At 44.4% G+C, this 16,955-nt stretch overlaps 1 protein-coding gene across 3 annotated transcripts in view; it reads left to right on the forward strand.

The window, feature by feature from the left end:
• The first annotated feature begins 1,533 nt into the window (after positions 1–1,533).
• The window catches only part of wnt5b (wingless-type MMTV integration site family, member 5b), a 99,948-nt gene continuing 84,526 nt past the window's right edge, over positions 1,534–16,955 (forward strand). For all 3 annotated transcript variants that reach the window (XM_010891997.5, XM_010891999.5, XM_010892000.5), the window contains exon 1: positions 1,534–2,691. The gene's annotated coding sequence lies outside the window, so the exon portion shown is untranslated. The remainder of the gene's footprint in view (positions 2,692–16,955) is intronic.

Here is a 16,955-nt window from a genome sequence, read left to right on the forward strand (position 1 = left end):
ATAGGTTGAAGGGGTGGAGGAATAGAGGGATATATATGAGGGATAGGTTGAAGGGCAGGAGGAATAGAGGGATATATATGAGGGATAGGTTGAAGGGGTGGAGGAATAGAGGGATATATATGAGGGATAGGTTGAAGGGGTGGAGGAATAGAGGGATATATATGAGGGATAGGTTGAAGGGCAGGAGGAATAGAGGGATATATATGAGGGATAGGTTGAAGGGGTGGAGGAATAGAGGGATATATATGAGGGATAGGTTGAAGGGGTGGAGGAATAGAGGGATATGTATGAGGGATAGGTTGAAGGGGTGGAGGAATAGAGGGATATATATGAGGGATAGGTTGAAGGGGTGGAGGAATAGAGGGATATGTATGAGGGATAGGTTGAAGGGGTGGAGGAATAGAGGGATATATATGAGGGATAGGTTGAAGGGGTGGAGGGGTGTAGAGGAGTGGTAGAGGGGTGGCCTGGAGGGGGGAAGAAGGAGAGTGGTGAAGGAGTGGGTTAGAGCTGTACAGAGGTGTAGAGGTACAGGGATAAAGAGGTGTAGATGTAGAGGGGTGAAGGGGTGAGGAGAGAGAGTTGTAAAGAGGTGTAGAGATAGAGGGGTAAGAGGTTCTGTGAGTCATGCTGGTAACAGACTAGAGCAGAAACCCACCCGATGACTGGTCTGTGGGTCGTGCTGGTAACAGACTAGAGCAGAAACCCACCCGATGACTGGTCTGTGGGTCGTGCTGGTAACAGACTAGAGCAGAAACCCACCCGATGACTGGTCTGTGGGTCGTGCTGGTAACAGACTAGAGCAGAAACCCACCCGATGACTGGTCTGTGGGTCGTGCTGGTAACAGACTAGAGCAGAAACCCACCCGATGACTGGTCTGTGGGTCGTGCTGGTAACAGACTAGAGCAGAAACCCACCCGATGACTGGTCTGTGGGTCGTGCTGGTAACAGACTAGAGCAGAAACCCACCCGATGACTGGTCTGTGGGTCATGCTGGTAAGTCACTTACTAGACTGTTCAGTCCCAACCCTCTTGTGTTGAACCTGGCATGTGTGGATGACTGTCTACTGTCTGCTTTCAAACCAGTTTACGTAGTACGTCCACACAATGTACGCGTGTGTGTGTGTGTGTATGTATGTGTGTGTGCGTGCGTATGCTGTTCATACTCCACCTGGTCTTTAAAGTTAGAAAGAACAATAGCCTACTTTCATCAGACCAACTATTGGATGAACACATTACAACTCCCTGTGTTAGTCCTTTGAGCCGGTTCTATCTGATAACAGACAATCATGACATCCTGGAGGGTTAGATCAGATGCACTGAGTCAGAGGAAGGTCTGTGTAGATTGAATATATATATATATATACAGTTTATACAGTGATGTTGTGTCATTTGAAATGTTTTTTCTGGACAAGGGTTTACCCAAAATGCGTTGGAAGTTTATAGCGCTTTACTGATTTATTTTTACCAGATTTTTTTGTGTCCACTGCATTACACAACACCGCTAAATGGGTATTTTAAAAGACACTATTCTAAATTGAATTAACAATTTACAATATGCTGAATTAAACAGTGCTTGAACCTTCAGAGAGGCAAAATAACAAAGAAATTGTGGACTGTCAAATAACAACAGTTTGTCATTTCATTTTGTCTGTCCGTCTCTCTGTCCTGTGGGAGTTGCTCAGTACTCTGGATGAATCCCTGTTCGCTAAGGTATTAGCCCGTAGAAGACAGATGTCGACTGCAGGCGCACAAAACTCTGCTCAACTCATTCAATCTCTCTCTCTCTCAAGTCAAACACCGGTTGAAGAAGGACTGTGAAGTTAAAATTTGTCAGGCTTTCCGCTTTCCGCCGCTTAACGTTAACCGTATACAGCCACAAGACGGCCCGTGCTAGACTTCACCCACCGCTGCCAGACACACGGCCTGCCGCGGGCGACTGGAGTGTACATGGGGCTTTATTAATGAAACGCATACTCGAAGGAGAGGAAAACACGTCTGGATAAACTCATGCACTGCTGTTTGGTGTTGCTGCTGTGAAACTTCTCTTCTTGGTTACATGGTCCGAGTGTGATCGCCTGGTGTTTGTTGGACGCGAGTAGTCTGGTCTCCAAATTGTAGTCCTCAAAACGAAGTTCAGATTTGACTCGCAACTCTTTGTTTCACACACTCTGTCCGGAGAACATTTTTTTTCACCTCCCGAACTGGAATACTCAACTTCGCGTGTGTTCATCTTGGGTTTGCGTAAAACAGAGGGGGTTGCCTAATCGTTTGTATTTAAAAAAAAAAAAGTAATCGCATAATCACTGTTTTATTTTACACCTGTTGCCTTTTGGGTATGCCGGCGGAGAAAATAACTGTGGCTCAACTAAGGTGAACGGGAGTGCGGAGACCGATATCCCGGACGGAGAAGGGACGTGCGCGGCTTATTTTGGAATAGGCAGATACACTTTTCTGTGCAACTTGTTGCGAAATCAGTGAACGACAAACGAACTCCCGTGCCAAGTGTACTAACGGAGGGGGAATTTGTATATTTTCCGGGGATACTCCTACTTGTTTGATCCGTTGTTCATACATTTGGTCTCTTAGCGAGGATAAAGAAGACTGAACCGGACAGGTCCCGTTTTGGAAGTTCTGGAGAAAGTTTTGCAACGACGAACATTCTAGGGGAAACTGTCTTAACCATTCAAGTAAGAACGAATTATTTTACTGTTATTCCACGGATTATAGTGCTTGTTAATTGTGACTTTCAAATATTGAATGTTTGTATTTTTGGAACATAAATTGCCCATTGTGCACGCTTAATTTAAAGTATTTAGGATTTCAAAAAATTCTCACCGGGAGTCGCGGAGTTGGCATTGTGGTACATTTATGACTTTGGCACAACTTTAAGTTAAATAAAATATTGTGGGTGGAGGGTACTTGTTTAACTATCCGCAAATCCATCTTTTTCTCCTAAAAAAAACGATGTGCCTGCGGTCAAAATGGAGAGTAAATGTCTTGCAAAAACACCATCAATAATAATAATGAAAATATATAATTAACATTTGTGCAGTATACAATTTCATTTTGTTGGGGAATATAGATTGATACATTTATTAAATCTGACCTGGCTCCATGGGTACTCGGGGTTATGGTTCAGGTTATTCCAATTAAAGGTCAATTGACCTAACTTGGGATCTAATTTGTACTCTGATATTTAGGTCTATTCATAATTTTTTTTACGTAAACCCTTTTTGTCTAAGCGGGCCTGACCGACCACAGGTAATTTCTGTCACGGAAGTTAACTGATGCATCGCTATTATCTTCTCCATGTGCGGTGTGGTTGATCAATTCCTGTTTTATAATTGACACTATGTAAAAAAAAATTAGTTGACTCTTCAGTGTAAAAGTCAGGCTATTTTACATACCCTGTCAGGAATCGAATGGGACCAAGTTGGCGGCCGTCATGGTTAAATTGCGCTACTGTCTTCGTGCTTCTCGCCGTCAAGACTTAAATTTAAATGCACATGAATAGAATTATCAATGAGAAGCAGGCTACGGGATTACCTAGGGTCACCCCAAAATACAACTCTAAAATGTATTAATATAGCTTAACAAATAGAAAACCTATATGTCTATTCAATATTTAGAATTGAGCAGCCATTCAAAAGTTTTCATATTTACTTTCCCATTTGTTACATCAATCTATCTCTAGTGATGATTGGGTAATGTATCTATCTTTTCATCAATGTTAATTTGCTACCTGCAGAAAATTAACTGACAACTTCATGATAATAGCATGAAAAGTTAAATCACCTAAATTATATTTAATTAATACACATCAATAAATTAACAATACAAATGAATAACCATAATATAAAGGCTCCATTTTTTACTTAATGTTCTTCCCTACTGACTCCTGATAGCAGCCGTTCATATCAGCCAATTGTCAATTTAATGAAAACTTGATAAAATGCCAGGATCCTGATGACTGTTGGCATCCAAAATACTAATCAGACATTGCTTTCAGATATTCCTGAGGTATGGGTTAAATATATTGATATTTTGGTCTCAGATAGATATAATATATATACATTAGTATTAACTAAACCAGAGTACATGTTTTTAGACAGATTTAGTGTACTCACAAAATCGTTTTAACAATGTACGAAGGGATTAAAGTGCATTCATGGCACTTCACCACAAGTGTTAGTGAATCACACGTGTTAACCCAAGTGTCTGTAGGTAATTTGAAAATAGTTAACGGCTGTTGCATCCCAGAATGCCTCAGGGGACAGATATGCGCTTTCATAGAGGTATCAGAGATCAGTTCACTAGCATGAACTTTGACCCCTCCTAGTTTGTTCCCTGTATAGGCCTACACTCGGGAAAACTGTTAAAATATATTTCTTTGGGACAGTGTCCCTTCGGGGTGGTTACGGGGAAGCCTCTTAGGGAAATGTCAATAGGGTCAATGAGGACGTGTTGAGTTTGTGAATGGGCTCTAGAGTAGACAAGACTACCTGTGAAATGTGTCTGTCACGGCTGGCTCCCAGCGTGTTGAGGACTCACACACACAGAGAAAGGCTTTGAATGTTGCAACGCACATTTTTCTACCTAACCCTAACCCAGAAATCCATGTTCAGTATTCCCTAGGCCTAACCCTCACCCATAACCCTAAACAGTAATGCCTAAACCTGATTGTAACCCCAATTTTAACACTAGGCCAATTTAGCGTTTTTCCCCTAAACCTAAACCCTGAGTTGGAAATTGCATTTTCTCAATTAGTCAAACAAACGTGGGGCGACCGATTTTTTTGATGTTTAACTATGTACACCAAGATGTGGATAAACACACACACACAACATTGTGTCTGTATATGTTACCCAGACCTTATTGTATGGAGTTCCATTGGTAGTTGACGGAAGTGTTGCAGCCTATCATGGAGGATAATAGATGGAATTCCATAAGCCCTAGCAGCCAATCAGATGTCAGTGTTGAACATTAGAGGCTGCTTTTTTTAACCTTCAGGACTGCGTGTGCGTGCATCCATGAATCTGTGTGTGTATGTTTATATCCAGAGATACCTGTTTCATGTAATTTACCTGTTTTGATATATTTTCTCCTCTCTCTTACTCCTCATCAAAAAAATAAATAATCCAAACTTAATTTCTGCAGTGCACCTTTTACAGCAAAGGCATATAAAGTCACTGTTTTTATTCCACTCGTCATCCTTTTAAAATGACATGGTACCAGGTTATAGTGGTTTCCATAGAAATGCAAAATTCAAATCATGATGAAACGTGAATTCTAATTTAGAATGTGCTGCTGGATGAGGCCGGCTGTAGTGAATCCAGCGCTTTGGCCAAGGCTCTCCGTCTTGGGACGACGACCTTGATTTGAGCCACTAGTATTTAGGGAGGAGGGTCTGCGGAGGGGCCGCCTGCATCCTGAGCGGGCTTATGATGCCCTGGTCAGCAGAGGGGCCCTTCAGGGAGAATTGTTGGGATGTGGCTGTTAGCTGATGTCATCAGAGAGGCAGGGTGGAGAGTGTGGTCATCAGCTCGGTCACATTTGGACGTTTGATTTACGCTGTCGCCGTGTGTGTGTCTGTTTCTGTGTGTCTGTGCGTGTGTGTCTGTGCGTGTGTGTGTGTGTCTGTGCATGTGTGTGTGTGCAGAAACAGGGGGACGATTAAGTCACTGAAGCTGTGATTGGATGCATAGCTGGAGTGAATAAAAAACTGTGTGCATGCGTGCATATGTGTGCGCGTGCATGTGTGAGTGTGCGCACAAAACCTTTCCAAGGCTGATTGAACCCTGATAAAAATGTCAACAGCACACCTGGAGCCGCACAGACCATACCTGGACCACTACCTACCTGATACACACTCACTCTCACACGGACACACATACACACACACACACACACACACAGACGGACACACAGAAAAAATTGCTTCTGCACATGCTGGGTCATTCTGTGTCTGATATGACTGATTAGAGTTAAGCTCATAATGTTCCATCCCCATTAGAGTAAATTCTGCCTAATATTCACCTAAACCACAGTAAAGACTACCTCAAACTCACCGAACCCACAGTAATGCCAACGTCAAACTCACCAAACCAGCAGTAATGCCTATCTCAAAATCACCAAACCCACAGTAAATACTACATCAAACTCACCAAACCAACAGTAATGCCTATCTCAAAATCACCCAACCCACAGTAATTTCTACGCCAAACTCACCAAACCCACAGTAATGTTCTCCTCAAACTCACAAAGCTTACAGACTACCTCATACTCACCAAATCCACAGTAGTCTACCTCAAAATCACCAAGCTCACAGTAATTTCTACCTCAAACTCACGAAGCGCACAGTAAAATCTAACTAAAGTATGTCTTAAGCTCTCATCAGCTAATAGCTCTTGTCTGTCTGACTGAGCTTTCTTTCTTCAGCAGTTGTGATAACACAGTGGATTTTCTCTCTTTTGCTAACAATACTTTCATTGACTTCCCTTCCTTTAGCTACAACTAATCCCTGTTTGTGAGTCTTTGCCTGTCTGCTAGCAGCGAGATTTGATGGTCTTTATCAAATGGAGGCGTGCTCCTAAGGACAACCAGACTCCAGACTTTACTGATCCCTCAACCACGTCTCCTACTCTGTACCCAGACTCACCCCTTGTACTAAGGGGGTACCCCATCTCACCTCTCTTGCCGTCTTGCTATTATGTGCTAATGGTGAACCGCACTAATCGCCCCCCCAATCCCCGCCGCTTCGTTTTAGGGGTACACGACCACACAGTCTTCCAGACTTTCTTTTGAGAGAGGCCCCTGTCTTTTACACCCACCCACCCCACCCCCAGAGACCCTATTGGACCCCCCCCCCAAATCCCCTTCGACAGCTAACAGGCTGCTGGGTCTTTGTTATCGTGGAGCTTGCTTGTAGCCCATTGTGGAATTCTCGCTGTGACGAATGGAGTGTGTGTGTGTGTGTGTGTGTATTTTTCTCTGTCTGTGTTTGTGCATGCGTGTGCACGTGCATTCATGCATGTGTTTCTTTATATCCATCTGTATGTTTTTTTGTGTTCTTGTTTTACCCTAGATGTGGAGAAATGACGCTGTTCCACGTGAGGGGCTTTAGGGCTTAGGTTGAGTTCAGGGTGAATGTCACAGTTGCGGTAAGGGTTAGGGGATAGGGAGATTTCCATTTTGAGTCCCTACAAGGATACTCAAACAAAGTGTGTGTGTGCGCGCATGCGTGTGGGAAATCACACCCTGGCTAGCTTTCAGTCTGTCAGAAGGTCTGCTGGGTTTCTAGTTCGGGTAGACAAGCATCGCTGGGTGAGTTCTGGAATGTTCTGAACTGTTCCGAAGGTTCCATAGGTAAATATCAAGCAGTCAGTCAATCAATCACTTACTATTTTTGCAGTGTAGAGTCTGAACAGAGATGGATCTGTGGTAGAACACTGGACAGAACCCACCGAACGCAGACCTGAACGGACGCGCGCGGCAGCAGACCAGATGCAGGACAAGGCTGCTCCACCCTAACATGTTTGGACAACGCCACAGGGACAACCCTGGAGAGCACTGTGGAGGCTTCTGTTCCCACCGATCACTGACACACCTGGGTCTACTGTAACAATGACTCCTGCTAGGGCTTGGCTCTTATTTGGTATTTGCTGTTTTGAGACTTCTTACTAGACATTAGTTTAATGATTTTCTCCAAATGCTGTGTGCGCGTGCATTAGAATGCCGGTATTGGTGAGGACATTACAGTTACTTTGAGGTAAAGGTTACAGGTTGTTACCATCAAAGAATGATCTAGCATTTTTGTGCCCTGGAATCCAAGATCTGTTCAGTATATTACTTCAGTTAAATTAAATGGTGTCTGTTGCACATGTGATTAATAGTTGCCTTTTATGTGAGTACTTAAGGAATTAAACATTAATAGACATGACGGCCTTGTCAACATTAACGCTACTGAAGACAGACAGGTGGTCTACCTGGTAGTTACTGAAGACAGACAGGTGGTCTACCTGGTAGTTACTGAGGACCGACAGGTGGTCTACCTGGTAGTTATTGAAGACAGACAGGTGGTCTACCTGGTAGTTATTGTAGACATACAGGTGATCTACCTGGTAGTTACTGAAGACCGACAGGTGATCTACCTGGTAATTACTGAAGACCGACAGGTGATCTACCTGGTAGTTACTGAAGACCGACAGGTGATCTACCTGGTAATTACTGAAGACCGACAGGTGATCTACCTGGTAGTTACTGAAGACCGACAGGTGATCTACCTGGTAGTTACTGATGACCGACAGGTGATCTACCTGGTAGTTACTGAAGACCGACAGGTGGTCTACCTGGTAGTTATTGAAGACAGACAGGTGGTCTACCTGGTAGTTACTGAAGACAGACAGGTGATCTACCTGGTAGTTACTGAAGTGGTAGTTACAGGTGGTCTACCTGGTAGTTACTGAGGTGAGACGTGTTCTACCTGGTAGTTATTGAAGACAGACACGTGTTCTACCTGGTAGTTATTGCAGACAGACAGGTGGTCTAACTGGTAGTTACTGAAGACAGACAAGTGGTCTACCTGGTAGTTGCTGAGGGCAGACATGTCAGGAACACTTGTTTGAATCTGTATATCGAAGGGATGTTATTTGTGGATTTGTCTGTCTGCCTGTCTGTGTTTTTGTGTTTCTCTCTGGTCAAAGACCAAGGTAAACACAGCTGTAAAGATGTGCTCCAGCTAGTTGTGAATAAGACAGGGAAGGAAGAAGCCAGAGAGAGCTTAGCCAAAAGTCTGACAGAACGTTGTGCCAACAACAGAGCTCACGAGCACCAAAGACGGCATCCTGGCCACTCCTGGAACTGGAGTGTGAAGAACAGCAGCCAGTGCAGAGGGCTTGAGGATGTGACAGTGATGATTAGTTATTGTTGGTTTAGTCGTGTCCACTGGGAGAGATGTAGACTGAGAGGGATGAGGGGGGAGGAGGGAGGGGATGAGTTCTGGAACCTGGTGCAGCTTGCCATGGGTTGTAATGCGCACCTTACTGCACGGTCTTAATTTGTGTAATTAACGTCCTCGACAAACTCTCAGAAACAGGAAACATGACCAGACCTCCGCATAAGCAAACAGGACTTCTGTAAGTTGGTTTAACACCCTGGTGGGGTCAGGTTGACGGGTGGGGTCAGGTTGAAGGGTGGGGCCAGGTTAAAGGGTGGGGGTTGGTGTGTGGGCGTTATTGAGTGAGATTGCAGAGAATCTTGGGACCTTTTTCAGAAGATCTTGAAAGGTATGCGTTATTGTTATACAAACGCAGAATTCTCACTGATGTTGGGAGGAATGTTGGGTGATAGTGATGGAATGTTGGGTGATAGTGATGGAATGTTGGGATATAGTGATGGAATGTTGGGGGATAGTGATGGAATGTTGGGGGATAGTGATGGAATGTTGGGGGATAGTGATGGAATGTTGGGGGATAGTGATTGAATGTTGGGGGATAGTGATGGAATGTTGGGGGAGTGGCAGTATGCTGGAGGTGTGATATTGTGTTGAGGTGTGATAGTTTGTTGGAGGAGTGATAGTGTGTTCGGGATGTGATGGAGTGTTGGGGGAGTGACGGGAGTGTTGGGGGAGTGACGGGAGTGTTGGGGGAGTGACGGGAGTGTTGGGGGAGTGACAGGAGTGTTGGAGGAGTGAAGCGAGTGTTGGAGGAGTGAAGCGAGTGTTGGAGGAGTGTGTTGGGAGAGTGGCAGTGTGTTGGGGGAGTGATGGAGTTTTTGGGGAGTGATGGAAGTTTTGGGGAGTGACAGTGTGTTGGGGGTGACAGTGTGTTGGGAGAGTGGCAGTGTGTTGGGGGAGTGATGGAAGTTTTGGGGAGTGACTGTGTTGGGGGTGACAGTGTGTTGGGGAAATGATGGGAGTGTTGAGGAAGTGATGGGAGTGTTGGGGATTGGCATTGTGTTGGGAGAGTGGCAGTGTGTTGGAGTGTAGAAAGGAGTGACAGCGTGTTGGGGGAGTGACAGTGTGTTGGAGGAGTGATGGAGTGTTGAAAGGAGGGACAGTGTGTTGGAGGAGTGATGGAGTGTTGAAAGGAGGGACAGTGTGTTGGAGGAGTGATGGAGTGTTGGAGGAGTGATGGAGTGTTGGAGGAGTGACAGTGTGTTGGAGGAGTGATGGAGTGTTGGAAGAGTGATGGAGTGTTGGAGGAGTGATGGAGTGTTGGAGGAGTGACAGTGTGTTGGAGGAGTGATGGAGTGTTGGAGGAGTGATGGAGTGTTGGAGGAGTGATGGAGTGTTGGAGGAGTGACAGTGTGTTGGAGGAGTGATGGAGTGTTGGAAGAGTGATGGAGTGTTGGAGGAGTGATGGAGTGTTGGAGGAGTGACAGTGTGTTGGAGGAGTGATGGAGTGTTGGAAGAGTGATGGAGTGTTGGAGGAGTGATGGAGTGTTGGAGGAGTGACAGTGTGTTGGAGGAGTGATGGAGTGTTGGAGGAGTGATGGAGTGTTGGAGGAGTGATGGAGTGTTGGAGGAGTGATGGAGTGTTGAAAGGAGGGACAGTGTGTTGGAGGAGTGACAGTGTGTTGGAGGAGTGACAGTGTGTTGGAGGAGTGACAGTGTGTTGGAGGAGTGACAGTGTGTTGGAGGAGTGATAGAGTGTTGGAGGAGTGACAGTGTGTTGGAGGAGTGATAGAGTGTTGGAGGAGTGACAGTGTGTTGGAGGAGTGATAGAGTGTTGGAGGAGTGACAGTGTGTTGGAGGAGTGATGGAGTGTTGGAGGAGTGACAGTGTGTTGGAGGAGTGATAGAGTGTTGGAGGAGTGACAGTGTGTTGGAGGAGTGATGGAGTGTTGGAGGAGTGACAGTGTCTTGGAGTAACCTTGTTGGAGGACTACAGTTGAAATGTGAGATGTTTGACCACCAGTAGGCAACATTGGCCAAATACTTCTGGTTCTTTCCTTGTAAGATGCTGATTGTTGTTATGTGCTACAGAAGAATGTCTGCATGATGTTGATACACTGTGCTCATTGCTCTAAATGGATAGGCGGTCAAAAGAATCCCACAGTAAACACTTTTGACTGCGTGCCTGCGTGTGTACTCGTGTGTGTGTGTGTGTGTGTGTATTTCAGTCTTTTTATTACACTGTTGTTTCATTTCACTTGCTTTTCACTGCAGTTTTTTAATTTGATTTCGCTTATTTCTGAATCAGCACTGGTATCAGAAACTTTACTTTCATTTCAGTCTTGCCATTTCAGTCTCTCTTCATTTTAGTATTTTTTTTTATTTCTCTGTCCTCCATTACATATCAGTGAATGTAGGGATTTGTGTTTCCTCTTCTCACACTAATGTGCCTCTTTTTATCGTTGTCATATGAGATGAACGTGCCTGTCTCTCCACCTCCCTCCGCCATAGCCAGGGTGTGTGTAATCCTTAGAGGTGAGGTGCTCAGACCCAAAGCCGTCGCCTGGAGCACATTTCACGGCTGATTACCTCCGCTTTGTGGAGCTCTGGTTTTCCAGAAACATGCCCTGTGAGTGTGTGTCTGCTCCATTGACATGATCTACCGGGGCTGGTACCGGGTGGGTGGGGATCATTTCAAATGTGTGAATTTTGTTATTGCACTTTTGCTCTCTAATCTTTCTCTCTCTCTCTCTCTGTCACTCTTTTTCCCTTTTTATTTTTCATCCGTCTGCCCCTCTCGTCCCTCTTCAGCTCTCGTCCCTCTTCAGCTCTCATCCCTCCGCAGCTCTCGTCCCTTCCGCAGCTCTCGTCCCTCCGCAGCTCTCGTCCCTCTTCAGCTCTCATCCCTCTTCAGCTCTCATCCCTCTTCAGCTCTCATCCCTCTTCAGCTCTCCATATTCTCCTTTGTTTATGTTCCTTTGTGGATGTTTTTTCAATGTCTATTTTTCTCTCTCCCTCTCAATCCTTCTCTCCATTCTTTTCTCTCCCTCTGTCATTCTGTGCCCCCCCTCGCACCCCTGCGGCCTTGTAGAAAAAAAATAACTGCCATTAAAGTGGATTAGAAGCACATAGAGTCAGGCTGAGTCAAACAGATCAAAGATCTATTAAGTAGACTCTTAAGTAGGGCTATACCATGACCCTGTTAGCATGTGCAATCAAATAAACACTGAACGGAGGGTGTAGGTGTATGTTTAAACACTGAACGGAGGGTGTAGGTGTATGTTTAAACACTGAACGGAGGGTGTAGGTGTATGTTTAAACACTGAACGGAGGGTGTAGGTGTATGTTTAAACACTGCACAGAGGGTGTAGGTGTATGTTTAAACACTGAATGGAGGGTGTAGATGTTTAAACACTGAACGGAGGGTGTAGATGTTTAAACACTGAACGGAGGGTGTAGGTGTATGTTTAAACACTGAACGGAGGGTGTAGGTGTATGTTTAAACACTGCACAGAGGGTGTAGGTGTATGTTTAAACACGGAATGGAGGGTGTAGATGTTTAAACACTGAACGGAGGGTGTAGATGTTTAAACACTGAACGGAGGGTGTAGGTGTATGTTTAAACACTGAACGGAGGGTGTAGATGTTTAAACACTGAACGGAGGGTGTAGGTGTTTAAACACTGAACGGAGGGTGTAGATGTTTAAACACTGAACGGAGGGTGTAGATGTTTAAACACTGAATGGAGGGTGTAGGTGCATGTTTAAACACTGAACGGAGGGTGTAGGTGTATGTTTAAACACTGAACGGAGGGTGTAGGTGTATGTTTTAACACTGAACGGAGGGTGTAGATGTATGTTTCAACACTGAACGGAGGGTGTAGGTGTATGTTTTAACACTGAACGGAGGGTGTAGGTGTATGTTTAAACACTGAACGGAAGGTGTAGGTGTATGTTTAAACACTGAACGGAAGGTGTAGGTGTAGACAAGCGTGCACATTTTCAAAACAAAAGCTCCCAGTTCAAGTAGTGTCTTCTGCCTACCCAAACCAAACCACGGGCATTCCCAGCTTCCTATACACTAATCATATACAGTATACATACATATATACAGACGGGTGACAAAGTTAAACACATAAATAAAGATTATCTACATGGACCAGTAGGTACAAGGGTCCCTCCTTTTAATGGACCAGTAGGTAGTAGGGTCCCTCCTTTTAATGGACCAGTAGGTAGTAGGGTCCCTCCTTTTAATGGACCAGTAGGTAGTAGGGTCCCTCCTTTTAATGGACCAGTAGGTAGTAGGGTCCCTCCTTTTAACGGACCAGTAGGTAGTAGGGTCCCTCCTTTTAATGGACCAGTAGGTAGTAGGGTCCCTCCTTTTAATGGACCAGTAGGAAGTAGGGTCCCTCCTTTTAATGGACCAGTAGGAAGTAGGGTCCCTCCTTTTAATGGACCAGTAGGAAGTAGGGTCCCTCCTTTTAATGGACCAATAGGTAGTAGGGTCCCTCCTTTTAACGGACCAGAGTAGACGGTTGGTCGGGCAGTCCTGCTTATCAAAGACATGTTACCCAGAGAAAAATGCAAATACTAAAACCATTTTGTAAGGAACTCAGCATGGTAGAACAAGAGTGTTTTTGTGTTTGTATGTGTGACAGGCCATGTTCGACAGGTCTTCCCATGCAGTCTAACTGTAAAGTTATTTCCTTAGTAACAGCAGTGTGTGTGTGTGTGTGTGTGTGTGTGTGTGTCTGACAACCAAGAGTGTGTGTTCCTTAATCCCCCATCCCTCACCAGCCAAGTCTGGAATGCTACAGGATACACCCAGCCCCAGTCTGAGGTAGACAGAGAGATATGGAGGGAGAGAGAGAGATATGGAGGGAGAGATATGGAGGGAGAGAGAGATATGAAGAGAGAGTTGGAGGGAGAGATATGGAGGGAGAGAATGATATAGAGGGAAAGAGAGAGATGTAGAGGGAAAGAGAGAGATGTAGAGGGAAAGAGAGAGAGATTTGGAGGGAGGGATGGAGGGAGAGTTGGAGGGCGAGAGAGATGTAGAGGGAAAGCGAGAGATATGAAGAGAGAGAGTGAATGTGGCGGGGGAGATAATGGGGAGGGGTGGCAGGACGAGGGAGGAGAGAATAGAGCAGAAGATGGGAATGGATGGAAGATCAGTGAATCCCAAGCCACTCCCTCTCCTCGCCAGCTAGCTACACCCCCCTAATATAGACTGCATGGTCGTGTTTTCACTGTTGTTGACCAGACTCAGGGGGTGACGAGGGGATCAGTGAGTCCACCAACCTTGACTGAGGCGACTCATATTGTCTACGTAAATAACAAAACGTGCACGGAATTCATATTTCCCCCGTGTGGTTTCACGGGACAGGAGGTATTTCATTTGTTATATGTAGAAAACTTTTGAAGTCTGACTTAACAAAGAAATGTAATGTAAGTTAAATGTTGGCCCGGCGCTCTGGACCCATCCATTCTCTGCGCTGCCTCAGCCTCCTGTCCATTGGAGGATCTAGATTAACCCCCTCCTCCCTCGGGTTTGGGATGACTGAGCGACTGTTGGAGGCCCTTATGGCGAGGAGAATGGGGTGTTTGGGATTCAGTCGGACCGGTACCTTTGGATGTCATAGGAAACGGCGCCCCACTCTGGCCAGTCAAGGCCACTGCAGCCATTTCTTAACAGCCAGCAAGAAAACAAAAACAAAAAAAAATGTTTTCCCCTGATCAGAAATGCTGTGAATGCATCGGTGACGACCGGAGTGAAATGGGATTTAAATACTTTGATAACCGAAATAGACCCTTTTACCTGACCTACAGTGCCAGAATAGTGCAGAGACTGAATGGATGAGCAGAAAGATGAAAGCATTATTGATTCATGTAATATGTGGTGTGTGTTTTGTCGGAGACAGTGAGACGTTCTGTGGCTCAGGGTTCTTGGATCGTGGTGATCCCTATCGTGATGTCATTGTCTCACAGATGGATCAGGAGAGATAATGTGGGATAATGTAAAGCTTTTGATCTGTGGGGGAGATAGTGAGCACACACATATATATATATATATATATATATATATATATATATATATATATATATATATATATATATACACACACATACACTTTATTCGACAATAAAGTAAAATCCACACTCAGACTCAGACACACACACACACACACACACACACAGACTGCTATTACACCATTGCTTTGTCTTTGTGTGTGTGTGTGTGTGTGTGTGTCTGCGTGTGGGTTTTACTTTATTGTCGAATGAAGAAAGTCTGGTGAAGTAGGGCCGCTCCTTACTTAAATGTTTTCTTTTTTGCCTTGGGGTTAGGGTTTATGGTTGGATTAGGGTTAGGCTTACAATAATGATTAGGATTAGGGTGTTGAGGTTAGGGTCAAGGATGAGGTTTAGGGTCAGTTTTTAGAATTAGGTGTTTGAGATTTTTTATAATAGTGCTCGATTACCGGTCCTCACAAAGATAGTGAAACCAAAGTGTGTGGTTTTTTGTGTGTGTTTTTGTCTGTGTTTATGTGTCTGTGTGTGCATGCCAGTAGAGCGCTTTGTACCACAGATGAAAAGTGATCCAATAAAGTAGAACTCTTCTCAGAGAGAAACTTTCTCTCCATCCTGTCTCCTCCTCTTTCCACCTCTTTCTTCCCATCCTTTCTTCTTTATCTTCTCACACATCTCTCATCTGTCTGTTCTCTCTGTCTCTGTGTTTATGCTCCTGGTCTCTAGATATCTCCACGTATTTTGTTTAACTTGTTTTCTAGATATCTCCATGTATTTTATAATCCTATGTTTAAATCTCAATGTGTTATATACCACTGGTCATGGGCGGCGCTTGGGGGCAGCGCTTGGGGGTGGCTAGCGATTGCTGAAGTATTGGCAAAGCAATCCCATAGCAAACCCAGAAAATTATAACCATAATTTTTGTTTCTCCTTTTTATTTGCAAATGTTCTCTATGCCATTCTTCGCAGATAAATAGCCGTAGAATATCGCGAAGCAACCGCTCACAATAAGCACAGAACTAGACACTAGACATTCCCTGGCAGAAATTTTGGGAGATTTTGGGATTGATTTTGAAAATATGACTGATCATGAAAGAAAATTGTCTTTTATTTAAGGATAGTGATCGTATAAAGCCATTTATTTATCACATAGTTGTTTGGCTCCTTTTTAAATCACAGTGATAACATATCACCCAAATGTCCCTGATCAAAAGTTTACATACCCTTGAATGTTTGGCCTTGTTACAGACATACAAAGTGACACACAGGTGAAAATGGCAATTAAAGGTGAATTTCCCACACTTGTGGCTTTTTCAATTGCAATTAGTATTTGTGTATAAATAGTCAATGAGTTTGTTAGCTCTCATGTGGATGCACTGAGCAGGCTAGATACTGAGCCAGAAAATAACTTATTCAGAAGTGGAATATTCTGGGATCTCTTGAATCCAAGCCAAGGTCAGGTAGACCAAGAATGATTTCAGCCAAAACAGCCAGAAAAATAGTTCGGGATATTGAGAGAAACCCACAGGTAACCTCAGGAGAAATACAGGCTGCTCTGGAAAATGACTGGTTATTTCAAGGAGCACAATACAACGATAATTGAACAAAAATGGGCTATGGCCGAGTTGACAGAAGGAAGCCTTTACTGCGCCAATGCCACAAAAAAGCCTGGTTACAATATACCAAACAACACCTTGACCTTCTAGAGTGGCCATCACAGTCTCCTGACCTTAATATCATCAAGCCACTCTGGGGAGATCTCAAACGTGCCCATGTATTTTATACAACTGGTCTCTAGATATCTCCATGTATGTTATACAGCTGGGCTGTAGATATCCCCATGTATTTTATACAGCTGGTCTCTAGATATCCCCATGTATGTTATACAGCTGGGCTGTAGATATCCCCATGTATGTTATACAGCTGGGCTGTAGATATCCCCATGTATGTTATACAGCTGGTCTCTAGATATCCATGTATGTTATACAGCTGGTCTCTAGATATCCCCGTATGTTATACAGCTGGTCTCTAGA

This window comes from Esox lucius, chromosome 18, assembly GCF_011004845.1.
Source record: "Esox lucius isolate fEsoLuc1 chromosome 18, fEsoLuc1.pri, whole genome shotgun sequence".
Taxonomy (NCBI): domain Eukaryota; kingdom Metazoa; phylum Chordata; class Actinopteri; order Esociformes; family Esocidae; genus Esox; species Esox lucius.